The sequence below is a fragment of the Misgurnus anguillicaudatus genome, chromosome 24 (genome assembly GCF_027580225.2).
Source record: "Misgurnus anguillicaudatus chromosome 24, ASM2758022v2, whole genome shotgun sequence".
NCBI classification, from domain to species: domain Eukaryota; kingdom Metazoa; phylum Chordata; class Actinopteri; order Cypriniformes; family Cobitidae; genus Misgurnus; species Misgurnus anguillicaudatus.
Genome location: NC_073360.2, coordinates 38321482 through 38337437, shown reverse-complemented (window position 1 = coordinate 38337437; position 15956 = coordinate 38321482). Strand labels below are relative to the sequence as shown.

The 15956-nt window shown below is 34.4% G+C and overlaps 1 long non-coding RNA gene across 1 annotated transcript; it reads right to left on the bottom strand.

The window, feature by feature from the left end:
* Window positions 1-6687: 6687 nt before the first annotated feature.
* LOC129438635 (uncharacterized) lies at window positions 6688-9400 on the bottom strand. The gene is made up of 3 exons (XR_012367618.1): window positions 9225-9400; window positions 7506-7624; window positions 6688-7316 (listed from the first exon to the last, which is right to left on the bottom strand). It is a non-coding gene; the product is annotated as an uncharacterized lncRNA (long non-coding RNA).
* Window positions 9401-15956: the final 6556 nt, after the last annotated feature.

Below are 15956 nucleotides of genomic sequence, written 5' to 3'. Positions count from 1 at the left end.
GTAACATTAGCACAACCGATTCACACGGTCAAAAAAGTTTGTTTGACCGTCCATTCCTTGCCACCTGTGGCTCATTAACACAAACTTAAATACATCACCAAGGCTAATGGCGCCATCTAGTGTCAAACAAAGAAACTCAATATTAATGGCTCCAACATTAGCAGTATCTGTAGGTTAAAATAAAAATTATTTTGATCTAAAAATTATAGCCAATTTATACTACATATACTACAAATAATGTATATAAACCTGTAGTGTGAAACTGCTTTAATTTAGCATTTTCATTTCATTTAAATGATTGCAATTTAATTGCATTGCAAATTCAGAGTTAAAAGTATTTTGCATATAATTGTCCTCTGCAGAACCAAAAGTCCTGTTAAGACAGTCTGTTACCCCTCTCGAGTTTAAATAAAGGCTCAAGTCGTTCCTGGGTTTTAACGGGCATTTATTTGGTGACAGAATCTTCAAACATGTCTTCATATGTCCCTTTATTTCTAAATTGCCGTCAGAACTGGTATAAACAAAGCACAGAAAATATACATTAACCTTAAATTATAAACATACATGCAGACAATATTAAGACAAAATTAAATAGAAAACTAAATAAACAAAACATACATTTATGCCATGTAAAATAACATCCTAATTGGCTTGTTACAAACACAGTCATGCAACCTAAATAAATTACAAAGACAGAACAAATACCTCATGAACCCGAGAGAATATCTTCTCTTTGAAGAAGACTTCCCTTTGTACAATGAGCATGATGGTAAGCTCTACATCCTGTCTTTCCCCAATTGCTTTTGTCCAGCTTGAAAACTTAAGGAAGCGATTAGTTGGTGAATTCTTTGTGGTTGAGGTCTGGTGCACAATGACCCTACGCACTTCTGGATCTTTGGCATCAATTTCTCCCGTCTTAATCTCACCACTTGGAAGCTCTTCCTGCCAGAGAAAATCTGGCCACTAAACAAATTGGTGACGATTGATAAACCGATGATGGAAATCCAGGATGCATTTTCCGGAATGTCTGTGTGAAAAGGGCTTTTGCCTGAATTACTGCAGCAGTGCGGCGTGGCATGAAGTCGATCAGTCTGTGGCACTGCTCAGGTGTTATGAGAGCCCAGGTTGCTCTGATAGTGGCCTTCAGCTCCTCATTGTTGGATCTGGCATATCGCATCTTCCTCTTTACAATACCCCATAGATTTTCTATGGGGTTAAAGTCAGGCGAGTTTGCTGGCCAATTAAGGACAGGGAGATTGTGGTTCTTATACCAGGTACTGGTAGCTTTGGCACTGTGTGCAGGTGCCAAGTCCTGTTTTGATTATATTTTGAACTTTTTGATAACATTCTAATTATATGACCAGCACCTGTATGTACATGTTTGTATATTTTAAGAGAAAAATGTTTATGCGTTGTTTTAGAAAAAGCAAAAATTTTAAGTCAATTATTTAAGGCCTCAAAACCCGTAGGCCTACTAAACATGTTTCCCAAACAGGATCTAGTATTATCTTATTATTCTATTAAAATATACTACAGAAAAGTGCAACCGGGTTTTGGCTACAAATACTATTGTGAATCAAGATAAATTTAGTAAAGGATGGAGCTGTTGCTTACTGTAAGGTCAAAGTGTATAGAAGCCAAGAGGTGAAACTTTGATGCTTTTGTGGTAACAGCCACCAGGTGGCGCTTCGGTTGCGCGACCGACACGTGATGAAAATGCCAACTGGACAACAGCACAGATTCATTCACCCACTGCAAACAGTTAGTGTGATCGTACAAATTTTGCCTTTCATCGTTTTCTGCTAACTTTAGCTGTTTTTAGTGTATTAATAGTTAACGTAATTCCTTTTAGTAACTGCAAGTCCTAGCCATAGAAACCATAATAATGATTTAGGATGTGGATATGACACAGATAAGTTACAATGAGCTTATTGTAACATATAGTATATGTTATACATATATGTTGTTATGGGGACATCTAGTGGCCATCTGATACATTGACATCCAGAGTCACGTGTGTGTGTGTTTTATGATTGAGAGTTAGTTAAATAAAGTTAGATGATGAAGCAGCAGCTCGTGTTCGGTTGTCTGTCTAAAGAACAGAACACTTATTAAGTTAATTTGCTGAATTAATTTATTTCATTGATGACGTATCTTATTTCAGGTTCTAGAGGTCTAAGACCCGAGACCCGAAGACCCGGGACCCGACCCGGGACCCGTACGGGTTCGGGTCTATATTTTAAATGATCAGCCGGGTTATAGCTATTGCATGCTAGTAGTGTCACTTTCAGTGTTGGGGCGTAACGTATTACAAGTAACGCGCATTACGTAATAATATTACTTTTCTGAAGTAACGAGTAAAGTAACGCATTACTTTAAAAATGCACACATTAATATTTGAGTTACTTTTTTTAAAAAGTAATGCGAGTTACTTTTCAGTTTAATTAATTCAATTTAAAAATAAAATAATGTACTGAATTAAACTGAACATATTAACCTAGAATTATGCACTCTGTGCGCCTGAGCAGGAACAGTTTGAGTCAGAAACGAAGATGGCAGGCCAGAGCTTGAGATTTTTGCGATCATAAAAAAACACCTGCAAAGGCCTGAAAGAGATCAAGTCTCAGCCAAGTAAGAAAAAAAAAAAACGGAAAAGTATCTTAAAAGCATTACTTTCCATGAAAAGTAACTAAGTAACGCAATTAGTTACTTTTTTGGGAAGTAACTTAATATTGTAATGCATTACTTTTAAAAGTAACTTTCCACAACACTGGTCACTTTTTGCACTTTAAGTGAAACACTATCAATATACTGTAGCTTACTACCTCACTGTGATGTCCTCAAAGTTGATGGTTAGAAGCAGGAAAAATGGGCAAGCATAAGGATCTTAGCGACTTTGACATGGGCCAAATTCTGATGGCTTGGCTACTAGGTGGATCTCCAAAACTGCTCTTGTGGGGACAGAGTCATGGGTGGCCAAGGCTCAAAAAAGTTATTGATGTACATGGGGAGCAAAGGCTGGTCTGTGTGGTCCGATCCAACAGACGAGTTACTGTAGCTGAAACTGCTTTCAAAGTGAATGCTGGTTCTGATAGAAAGGTTTAGTGGAGTCCATGCCTTAATGGGTTAAGGCTGTTTTTTGGTGGCAAAAGGGGGACCTACACAATATTAGGCATAAGGTCAATATGTGTGATCGGTGTAAATGTTACTCTGAACATATTTAATGTCACTCAAATGGGCACCAGTTGATAACCAAGCACTCATACATTTACGTCTTATATGCACTTCTTTACAACATTTTTTTTTAAATGAGTCCAGAAAAACCTTCTTCTTCGTCATGTGACTGAATGATCTAGTTCTGACAGATCTATACTGTAAGTGTGTCTTTTTAATACATTGAAATAAATACAGAGCATTTACAAAACCCAGCGACCCCTTAAAGTAAAGTGTAAGAGACAACGACCAGTGTTTCCCATATATTCATTTATCTGTGGCGGGCCGCCACAGAAGCAACACTGGCCGCCACAAATAGATTTTTCATGATTCCCATTTACATTTAAATTTTACTATTTAAAACGGCTTAATTCATTGCAGCGAGCGCTCAGGGCGCCTCCATACTCCTTCTCTCGTTGTGTGCTGTGCCTCAACAGCGCGCGCGCGCCCGGCCCCTCCTCTCTCTTTGCTACGCGCCTGCGCCTCTCTCACATAACAGTGAAAAGTATTTAACTCCGTGTTCCTCCGTGTACTTTCTCTTTTTCGCGTAAACGTGAACAGTCACGGATGTTACTGACAGATAAGACGACTGATCAAGTTCATCATGAGAGTGACTTATCAAAAGGTTAGCAGTAGTGTTTCCCACACATACCCGTCCTGATGCGAGTCTGTGTCCGAGCTCTCTCCCTTAGAGGTCTACACGGAAGACCCGAGACCCGAAGACCCGACCCGGGACCCGTACGGGTTCGGGTCTATATTTTAAATGATCAGCCGGGTCCGGGTCGGGTCTCAATCTATTACTTCGGGTCCCGGGTCTGTTTAACATTGTAAGTAATACCCGAGGTCGATCGGACTCAGAAAACACACACTCACATTTAAATAAAATATTTCTCCAGCAACAATTAGATGAACTGTTGCATACATTTTTTCTATGACGCTAAAATTGCGTTAAAAAGTTTATATTTGGTTGCTCCAACCAGGCAGCTAACGCGCATGCGCTCTTGTAATGTTTCTCTGGCTACCAGTCAGGAGCTTCTGCAGTGAGACGCAATGACTTTACCTTTGACAATTGGCTCTTTTATTTAGAAGGCGGGGCATATTCCGCCGTACCGCGCATTTTGCACTGACTTCTATAATTTTTATAATAATATTATAAATTGACCGTCTTGCTGTTATATCTAAAGTTTTTGCGACTCTGCTCAAAGAGCACAGAGATGATAGCAAAGTAAAGCTAACGAAAGCAGCTATTACACTGAATGAGCAATCGTTATTATAATCCAAATGGGCAAACATTATTAAGCAAGTTGACCCGATACACAACAAAGTGGACTTTTAAAGCTGGAATAAGCATTTAACATTTCAATCGTCAAGAGAGGAATAACATGGATGGAACTTTCTTGGAAATAAGGATTGTGGATCACACAGTCAGGTACAAGGAGGGAGAAGACTTCTAACGTTATGGGTAAGGCAAAAAGTTTAATTTTCGCTACTTGCTTATTGACTTATTAATAACATTTAGCTAAAGAATATTTGCCGGTCGGGTCTGTGTCTTCCCGGACGGGTTCGGGTCCAGCTTTTAAATAATAGACGGGTCCGGATCGGTTCCGGATCCAGCTTTCAAAACAACAGACGGGTCCGGGTCGGTTCAGTGTAGCACATTTACGGGTCTGATCGGGTTCGGGTAGGAATTTTTGGACCCGTGTAGACCTCCCTATGATGCGGCTTGCCCGTGCACGTAACAGCAACCGTGTATTCTCTCATATTTCTGAATTTGCAACAAATTGTCTGCGCTATACGCGATATACAATAAAAATACCACTCGTATTTCAAATAAAATAACACAACAACACTGATGAGAAGAGCAACATCAGTACAGCCTCAATGTAAACGTATGATGATTTTTTTCAGACAATGTCGCGTTTTTAGCAGCAGTTAAAAAAAGAGCTGATTGGATTAAACAAAGAGTTACTGAGTCGTGGGTTGTTACTGGGTCCTGTTTAGTCACTATTTTATAGACAACAGAACAGAAACTACGTAAAATAGCATTCAGTTGTGTTAAAATGCAATATAATGTGACGGATCAAGGAGTAAAACACGACGCAATGACGTCACATATATGCTAATCAGCGTGTGACGTCATCGCCGCCACAGTATCTCAAAATCCTGTGGGAAACACTGAACGACTGATATTTTATTACTTTCAATAACTTATTACTGATTGAATCTATTTAATATGCTTCTTCATCAGTGTTTGAGCTGTCATTTCTGCTTATGTAAGCCTGTTAAACTGCCATTAACACATTCAGATGTTTTCAGGAAACTGTCAGCATTACTTTGTCGACACTTGGTTATTATGGTGAACCATTTGGCAGTTTTTGAAAACTGGTCGTATAAAGGTGCAATGCACTTACACTGTTTATGTACATCCACAAACACTCACTTTTAAATCTTACAATTGTTTATTATTTCCCTGGATTTAAAAAAAATCTAAGTTAAATATATGTTTTTTCACCTTTCTTGCTACTTTTCAGAATTGTTTACATGTTTTGTATCTTTGTAAAGCTACTATAAAGTTGCTGTACGAGTTGATATTGTTTCTCTTCAGGTTTACACAATCCATCATTTCATCAAGAGGGTTTTTTATTAAAGGTTCATCATATTTGGGGGATTTCTGGCATCTGGCAACATTTGACCTAAGCATGCACATGCATACTCTTCAAAAGCAGCACTTTAATTATTATTTTTTAAATGTAAGATGTAGAATGGTATTTGTATTTGGTATAACATAGCTTAACCATCAAAGTAGCTGCTGTATTTCAGTGAGATTTGTGATTAAAATGTTATTTATACTCATTGATTTCAGGAAACCGATACATACAAGTTATTTAAAAAAAACATGAAACTTGTATTTAATTTGACCAACTTAATATATAAAATAATGCTGTGGGTTCACCAGTATTTGATTTAATTTTATTAATTGCATTACAAATTCAATATTTTATGTGGTACCCAAAGCAGTCTGTGTCTCTGCCCTTTGACAGTTTTGGTTTATAACATAAAATAAACCAAAATAAATAAAATATTGAAATAAAACCCTTTTAAGCTTTAAAAATCACCCTTAGAGTTCTTTTATGCACTCTGTGTGACCCACTTAAGGGTCCCTTTGGTAAACAGGATGGACACACCCATCAATTCTTGTAATACATTATCAAATCAATAGCCAAAAAATAACATTAATAAATACATAGAGATATGTGTGCTTCAGACCTGTATTGTTAAAGTAGTAGTATTAGGCTAATATTTAATCGAATTAAGTTTATAGTAAGTTCAAAGTACTGGTATTAGAAATATGTGTTAGGCATTCAGGTTGAGACAAATGACTGGAGGTTTAGGACTCAACTGTTACTGATCTTAATATTTACACAACAGAGGCACTTCTTTTCATTCAAATATGTTTTTATTTCCTTAGGCAGGTAACATTAGTTTACTATAACAAGGTTGTCAGCAAAGCATAAGCAGTGTTACAGTGTATAAATATTACAGAATACGCATTAAAAAATAATAGAAATTAAAGGTTTAAAATAGTCATGTCATTTTCATGTGTCTGTGACTTTCGGGCAAAGAGGCGTTTACATCCAGCGTTGTTGCTCTCACACTGATAGGATGGCAGATTATGTGCTATTGCCATCAGTTTTGCTTTCAATGCTTCTATTGTATCCTGTTTCCACACCTTTTTAAAAGCAAGGGCTTTAATTCCCTCATACTCTTGTAACAGTGTAAGGCTACCTTTAATGCTATATTCGCCATTTTCTGCTAGACATGTTGTCAAACAGGGTGAATTTACAGTGAAATAAATCACACATTCATTTTTCACATTTAAGACATTTTTCAGATAATTCTTCAGGCGAAACTCTGAGTGTTCTGTTTTTTCACCTTTCAGAGCTTTCGCACCTATGAGTTTATCGCTCACATACTCCTTGTTGTTCTGAAATTTGTTTATCACTTTATCCGTTATCAAGTCTTCGCCTGAATATTTGGAGTTTGCGAGACATTTCTCCTTCTCAACTCTGAAGGCTACGGCATATTGGCCTGATTGACCCAACCTAAAACATGAATCCGTAAAAAATTAATTTGTGCAAGAATTTGCTAAATATACGATTTTAGTACATAATACGTTTTAGTAAGCATGCAATTTAAAAATCATTCAATTGATAATAATTTGTAAATTATGATGCATTTTTAAACTTTTAATTTATTGTACCAGCTGCATGGTTTTTAAATGTACTGCTTACTTGCTCTCAAAGGTTTTCACGATACGTGCAAGGGTTTGTGGGTCCAAATTGTGATCCTGTGCACTTAGAGAAAAAAAGAGAAAGATCCAGACGAGGCTCTTCTTTACCACAGTAAGAATCTAAACCAAACACACACATATTGCAAACAATTTAAAGCGACTTTTAGTGCATTACAAGGTATACATTTTACCAGTATGCATGTTATTTTGGACTCATCGTCACTGCGACAATTCAATTGAACAAAGGTCTTAAGATTTACAGTAATTACTGATGCCTGAGGCTAAAGTAAATATATAAAAGTAAATATATAAAAAGTTATTGTTAAGTGGAGGAAGACTACATAAGTTTTTAGTACTGTCCATGAATGGTTAAATTTAATTAAAGTACTGTATGTTTGAAGTTATTTTTAAGAGGTTATTATATACAGTATATATACAGTATATATATATATATATAATATTATTGTTATTATTTATTCATTATTTAAATCACACAATTTTATATATATATATATATATAATATATATATATATATATATATATATATATATATATATATAATTGTGTGATTGAAATAATGAATAAATACTAATAATAATAATAATAATACATTTTTACATTCATTATTTAATTGATAAATATGTTGAAATACTACATATATATATATAATATTATTGTTATTATTTATTCATTATTTAAATCACACAATTTTATATATATATATATATATATATATAATTGTGTGATTTAAATAATGAATAAATAATAATAATAATAATAATACATTTTTACATTCATTATTTAATTGATAAATATGTTGAAATACTACATATATATATAATATTATTGTTATTATTTATTCATTATTTAAATCACACAATTTTATATATATATATATATATATATATATATATATATATATATATATATATATATATATATATATATATATAAAATTGTGTGATTTAAATAATGAATAAATAATAATAATAATAATAATACATTTTTACATTCATTATTTAATTGATAAATATGTTGAAATACTATACAACTCTACAATGTCTTTCCAAATTGTTGGCAATGAATAAGATTGCGTAAGACCTCACACATCTTGCACACACTGCATTTAACTGCAGTATTAAAAATGCTTGATAATTTTTAACCAAGCATTGGGTCAAAAAGGAACAAGCCCAGCCCGTTGTGTTGTAATTTAATCTATGATGGGTTGTTTTAGCTCATTGTTGGGTCAAATATAAACTTTTTTGGTTTATTGAAACCAAGGGCTCATCCCTTTTTGTTGAACGCTGGGTTAACCCAGCATTTTTGGGGGTGGTTTCGCTGAAAGGAGTTTTTCTAGTCTCAGACTAAAATGCATTTTTACGGACTTATCTTGACATACATATTTCAGTGCCATTGTCTCAAGATGCACACCAGTAATGTTTTTTGTAAGGTATGTTGGTAAAAACTACTTAAATGTCCAAATAAAACTAAGGCCTAGTCCTGGATTATTCTAAACCTAAACTGGGAAACTGCCCCTTTAGTCTATATCCCAGGGCTACCTATGATATAATAAAGTTTTCAGATGCTATTTTAGGAATGAACATTTATGGTAGGCTAACACTGCTAAGGCCCTACAATTAAAAGCTTCTGTACAAACATCATAGAGTTCATATAATACAAAAAAGTTTGCTCTTTGAAAATTATTAAAGTGAAACTTACCATAGTGGCATGAATTATAAAGATGATGAAATGTTGAAAGCAGGGGTACAACAGTTTCCTTTCTGATAATAATAAAGAATAAACAAAGCTTATATAGTGCCAACTGTGCCAGGAACTAAAATATGATTGGTTCAGTGTGGGTTTAAAGTTTTGCTTATACTGTAGTGTTTAACCAAGGTGAGGAGTTTCAATTCTCACAGATGCTTCCAGAGGCAGTTTCTGGTATGAGAGCAACAGAAAGTATGAGAGAGAAGAGAGGAAATGAACAGGAAAGAAGCTGTATCATTCTGAAGGTATACATTTTTTCAGTATGTGTGTTCCCATAAGATCAAACTCAAACCTGTAATTGAGAAGAATATAGCGGTCGGTGACAGCATTTATAATCTCCAAAAACTGAAATACATTTATTTTATAAAAATACATAGACATGATATAGTCTACACAAGAACATACTATTATCCACATAAAACTACTCTCAACATACTTTTATAACATATACCACTCACACACATAAACATCAGTCCTCACATAAGATAATATTCGAGCCAGCCTTTCAGGCTATGTAATATGTGCAAGCAATGTTAAGCAATGTTAAGTAGGCTATGTTAATACTAACAGTCAGGTGATCACTTCCTGACAGTATTTTACAAGGTGGCTAAGTAAGGGATAATGTAGAGGCAGCCGGTAGTTATTGGGAAATAAGCCCCGACAGTGTGATCAGTGTTGTATCACACTGAAGTGGTTTATTTCCCGATAACTACCGGCTGCCTCTACATTATCCCGCTTATTACACGGCTACTTGCCACTTAAGAAAAAAACTGGACATGAATATGAATTTGAAACATTTTATTGGCATATTTGTTTTAAATTAACATTTTTATCCTTCCGCGAAACTTTGCACAGATGCATAAAATGATCGTAATACATTATTAAGATCCTCTGCTTCATACTTGTCTGTCTCCATTTTTTTCTCTTTTAGCCAGTCTTTGAGAAGTTTTAATGCCCATTCTGTATTTTTTTTTGTGTGTTGGCTTCGTAGCTGTCATGCTCTATTTTGTCAAGTTCAGTCTCAGTAAGCTGTCTGTGTCTTGTCGCTGTTCGTTCTTTTATCCACTGTTTAAATGTTTAGTTTTTTCCGTACATGTTAAAATGAATGTCAAAATCTTCCAGTGTTTGTCACAAGATGGCGCCAAACAGTAATCTTTATTGATCTTTATATGGCGCGGAGTGATTTTACTCGTACAAGTAGTCCGGCTTTGCGTTATTTGGAGCGGTTATTATTTGAAAAGAACGAAAAAATGTCTCAACTGACCAATCAGAATCAAGCATTCCAGAGAGCCGTGTAATAATTCGTATTAATTTGTGCAATTTTTTTTACTATTTGTCTTGAACCCTGTGCTGTTGGCGTTTGGGGTGGATTTCATTATTGTTTTTATGATAATCATACGTTTTTGCGCAATTAACTTCGTACGATTTCATGCAAATTAGCCAACTCGTAAAATATGTATGAATTCTTGTGAGATCAGGCTGGGAAGACTCTGATGCTTGATGTTGTACTTAATGCCATCAGTGTTTACTGATTTATTTAGCATTTTTTCAAATAATTAAAATGTTTGTAATTTAATTTCATCTTACAGATAAAAGTCCTAGATGCAGAACCAATAGTCTTGCAAGTGTCAGGATTTGCGAGTACAGAACACAGGCGCAGACAACAGATGAACGCAAAGGGGTTTATTAAATAAAACAGAAAAACAAAACCCACGAGGGGGTAAACAGGGCAATAAACAGACAGACTCACAAGGTAACACACTATGACTTAAAAACTGTGACTTGAAGACAGGACCATGACAGCAAGACTTTGTCTCTGCTCTTTAACATATTTAGCGCATGACGTCCTGTTAAGGTGTGAACAGCATATACAGTAGCATAGCTAGACATAGATATGCATCCTCTTATATACATGAGAGATGTGTGAAAAAACCCAACAGAACTCTGAACAACAGTTTGTAAATAATTAAAATGTGCTCAGTCTTTTAAAAAACCAATCTTAAAACTTTATTAACAATGTTTATAGGATTAAACCACTGTAACCTTGCCTTTATATATATATATATATGTATATATATATATATATATACAGTATATATATATATATATATATATATATATATATATATATATATATATATATATATATATATATATATATATATGTATATATATGTATATATTGTCTCGTCAATTAAGAGAAAACATTTACATAAAAAAGTGTTCCTGATGAGGTTTTATGTTACCCAATTGAAACTGAAGCATTTTTTTTACTAATTTTAAACTGTGTGTATGTTTTGATAATCGTTCTGAATTTGATCTCTAACAAAATTCCTTTACAAAAATGCAATTATTTCAGCTTTTTGCAAAAAAAATATTTTTGAAGAAAAATACCCATATTTAATAGAATGAAAGTTCTTTCCCTCATTTGTTTGTTTATTGTTTGTTTGAAAGCAGATGGTCTGTTTTTTCATTTGATATATTTGTATGTTTATATATTTTTAAAAGAAAATTTTTCTGGAAGGCATTTTGTGAAATGCTGGCAGCGAATGAGCGAACTTCGTACGATTTCATATGAATTAGCCAACTCGTTAAATATGTGAGAATTCTTGTGAGATCAGGCTCTGACGCTATGCTTGATGTTGTACTTAATGACATTAGTGTTTACAGTAAAGTTTGGCACAAATAGTGCAACTGCTTTAATTTTAATACATTTTAATAAAACTTTTTCAATTAATTAAAATGTTTGCAAATTAATTTTTTATTATAAGTTCAGAGTTTAAAAGTATCTTACAGACAATTGTCCTAGATGCAGAACCAATAGTCTTACAAGACTTTTGTCTCTGCTCTTTCACATTTTTAGCACATGACATCCTGTAAAGTTGTGAACAGCAAACACAGCTGTCTGGCATACAGCATAGCTAGACATGAATTTACATCCTCTTATATATGTGAGAGATGAGTGTTTGAGAATGTCACTTACTGTGAACAACTGTTTGTTCATAATTCAGATGCGCTCCCCTTATGAAAATTAACCATGGTTTTACGACAGTTAAACCAAAAAGCCATGGGCTGCGTTTCCCGAAACCTTCTTAGCTCTACGTCGTTCTTAAGTTGTACCTTAAGCTGTACCTTATCGTTAATACGTGTTTCCCGAAACGTTCTTAGTTACGTATCCCTTCTGTAAGTCATTCGTTCGGAAGGTTGGTCTGGAGGACTCTTAGCTATAGGCTACCTTATCCCACTTGACTCCGCTAGGGGCCATTACTGTGATAAAAGCTTGTGTAGATTTCAGTCTATATAAGGAAATATCCGTAAAAAAAGTTGAATTACACTCCGTGTTAAATTAGGCATTTTTTTGTTTAAAGAATGAAACATAATTAGACATTATTATACTGATGGTTGTTAGATTAATATTTTTTTTCCAAAGGAACATCAGCTTCGAACTATTATTACAGGCTTAAGAAACTATCAAAAAAAAAAAGAGTTTGGGTGGAGGAGTTATAGGTGGCAGCTAGCTATACAGCGAATCTTACTATTTCTTTTGTGCATTTCAAATCCGTTAAATCTTTAGTTTACCGGCTATTTTAGCTGCAATAAAACAAATCAAGTAAAATCGCAGACCACGGGAGCACATTCATCACGAAATCATAATTGTTGATTTTCCTAAATATTATTATTGATGTTAAGTCGACTTTGCATCGAAGTTTTTTTAATGTTTTCTAACTTTGAGGCAGCTGCATATTCTTTATAAACACTCAAAAGAAAATGCTCCACTTGATTATTGCTTGTATAAGGTCAACAAATTTTCCACATTAAAACTAATCAAAGCTAAAATCTAAAAGAATCATAATATATATTTATATATCATATAATATATATTTGATGTTATATTTAAGGTAAACAGACAGGCGCGGCTCCAGAAATGCGTCCATTAAGCGTTATCCGCATTGTAAACGCGCTGTTGCGCATCCAGTGTCCAAGCACGCGTCAACAAATGAACAACAATTTGTTTTTATATATTTTAAGTGTAATGCCAAGCCAGGTGACTTGCACGACTCACCTTATTCCCCTGTGCAACGCATTTATTGGGAACCCATATAAATTATCCTTTAAAGTGAATGAATAATGGATGCATTGGAGCACTTTATGCATTATACTTTTGGACATGAAGTTGCGGGTTTTGCATGGGTTTGATATAAAATAAAATATTCAAGGTTTATATTTAGTTGTTTGCAATTTGAAATATTTTTTTACCAGATATTACTAATAAATGTAACTTGAACTATTTCTGAAATGTTTCTTTAATAAATAACACCGCTCTCTGATAACGCAGCGAAGTACCTATTACATAAAGTGAACAATTGATTGTCGAGCAATCGATATCAACCTATTCAGCACCATCGCCATGGACAGCACCTGGTAACGTCGTACGTAAGAAAGTATACCTTAAGAAACCCTCTAAGGTACAGTTCGGGAAACACGCCTAGAAAAGGTAAACCTGTAGTTAAGGTTTAACTTAAGAGTCTTTGTAGCGCGCTAAGAGTCAACGTTATCGGGAATCGCAGCCCTGGTCACTGAAACCATGGTTTTCAAACCATTTTAGCTATAAATAAAGCATAGCTTTTGCTAATAGTAATCATTAGAGTTTATCACATAATGGATTTAGCCAAAGATATATTTTTTGAAGGACAAATTTGTTTAATGTAGGCCTAGAAGTTTCCCTTTGGTGGACATTTCGGATGTCCTCATTTGTTCAAACATTATGGGGTGGTTTCCCAAACAGGGATTAGTTTATAGCTAGGAATATACCTTATAATTTGGATATATAACTAGTTTTAACAAACACGCCTCACTAAAAACATTACTTGTGTGCATTTTGAGGCAAAACAAAGGGCACTTATGTATTTTAAGATATGTCATTTAATAAAAAAAATTTCAGTTTGGACAGCTCTTACATTTATTTTAGTCTAGGACTAATCTAAACCCTGTATGGGAAACCGCGCTATATTGCGGTACTTGGTTAGGGTGAGTCAAGCACCTATTGCTGTAAATAAAAAAAGTCTTTGGTACAGTCGTGATTTATATTCAATGCAAATTTATTTCTATAGCGCTTTTACAATTTTGGATTGTATCAAAACAGCTTGTGAAAACAGAGAAATACAAAGGTGTAAAACACACACAAACACACTTTTTTTTAAATCATTTTTGACATTCGTATTTTCAAGTTGTAATGCAAGCTTAACAATAATTTTCCCACAAACTTTTCTGCCTTTAATCTGGATAAAAATGAAATGCCTCAGCTAATACACTGAAAAAAAACTTCTGGACATTGATTGCACATAATTTAATTAGATTTTCTTAAAATGACATTAACATTAATTAAAATTTATTTTATTTTAAGAAAACTTGATTCAATTATGTTGAACTGGTGTACATAATTAAATTATGTAGATCAGATCCAACATTTTTTTGTTGAGAAAATTCATTTTAAGGAAACTTAAATTAATCATGGTAAAAATGGTAAATCCTGCATTTATATAGCGCTTTTAACAGACCTATGGCCATCCAAAGCGCTTTACAATTAGCCTCACATTCACCCATTCACACACTCATTCATACATCGATGGCGCAATCTGAGATTGCAAATCATTTAGCAATTTTAAGAAAATTAAAAATTTGGGCTGGGAAGACAGCGTTCATTTATAGGAGCATTATTTTGTCCGCCACAGGCATGACACTCATTCTCATTCTCACAGCGATACAGAGGAACATTGTTTATAATCTCCCTATATCTTCCTTCAAGTACTTCTCTTGTTTGGTTCAAATCTTTATCCCAGAAGTTTTTAAAGACAAATACTTTAATGCCACGATGCTGACTCCAGGTTTTGAGGCCATTAAGAATGTTATACTTGTTATTCTTATCAAGACAGACGGTTGAACATGGAGAGTTAAGCGTGTACAAAACAGTGCAGCTGTCATCTTTTCTTTTATTCAGGAGGTCTTGCATGGGTGGCGTGGGTCTTTCTGGAGTAGGATTGAGTAAGAGACGCTCAGAGTGTATAGTGAATCTCTTACGTATAACTCCTGCAGCTATCAGCTGCTCACCTTGGTAAACTGGATATTCTTCAATATTAAAGCTCTTTTTCACATCTTCCGGAATCTCCTTAGTTAGGAAGTTTTCCTTTGAAGGCTTAAATCCAGCTTGACACTGCTTCATTGGTACATTGATGGCTAAAGCAGACTGATGTTCAGTTTTATTCTCATCGAATCTCTTATAGCTGAAAAACAATAAAGTGTAGCAAGTTTTGCAAGAATGACTGATATTTTTACCTAATGTAAACAAGTTGATGTGCTGTAATAACATAAAAAATAAAAATAAAAACTTACGTCTGTTCAAAGAAGGTAACAATGCTGGCAAGAGTATTACTGTCAATGTTCCTATTCACAAGAGTACTGTCAATTTTCTGCCCATCCACAGTGTTTGGTGTTGTGTGATGAAGCAGAAAGAGCAACACAACGCCACTCGCAGATACAGCAAACTGTTCAAATCACAAAATACAACACAAACACATATAAACCAGTAACAGAGCAATGTGATGTGTATGACAGGATCAGTGTGGATTGACAAAAAGCAATAAAAGCTTCAGTTCATGACAAAACACTTCACTAAAATAAAAAAAC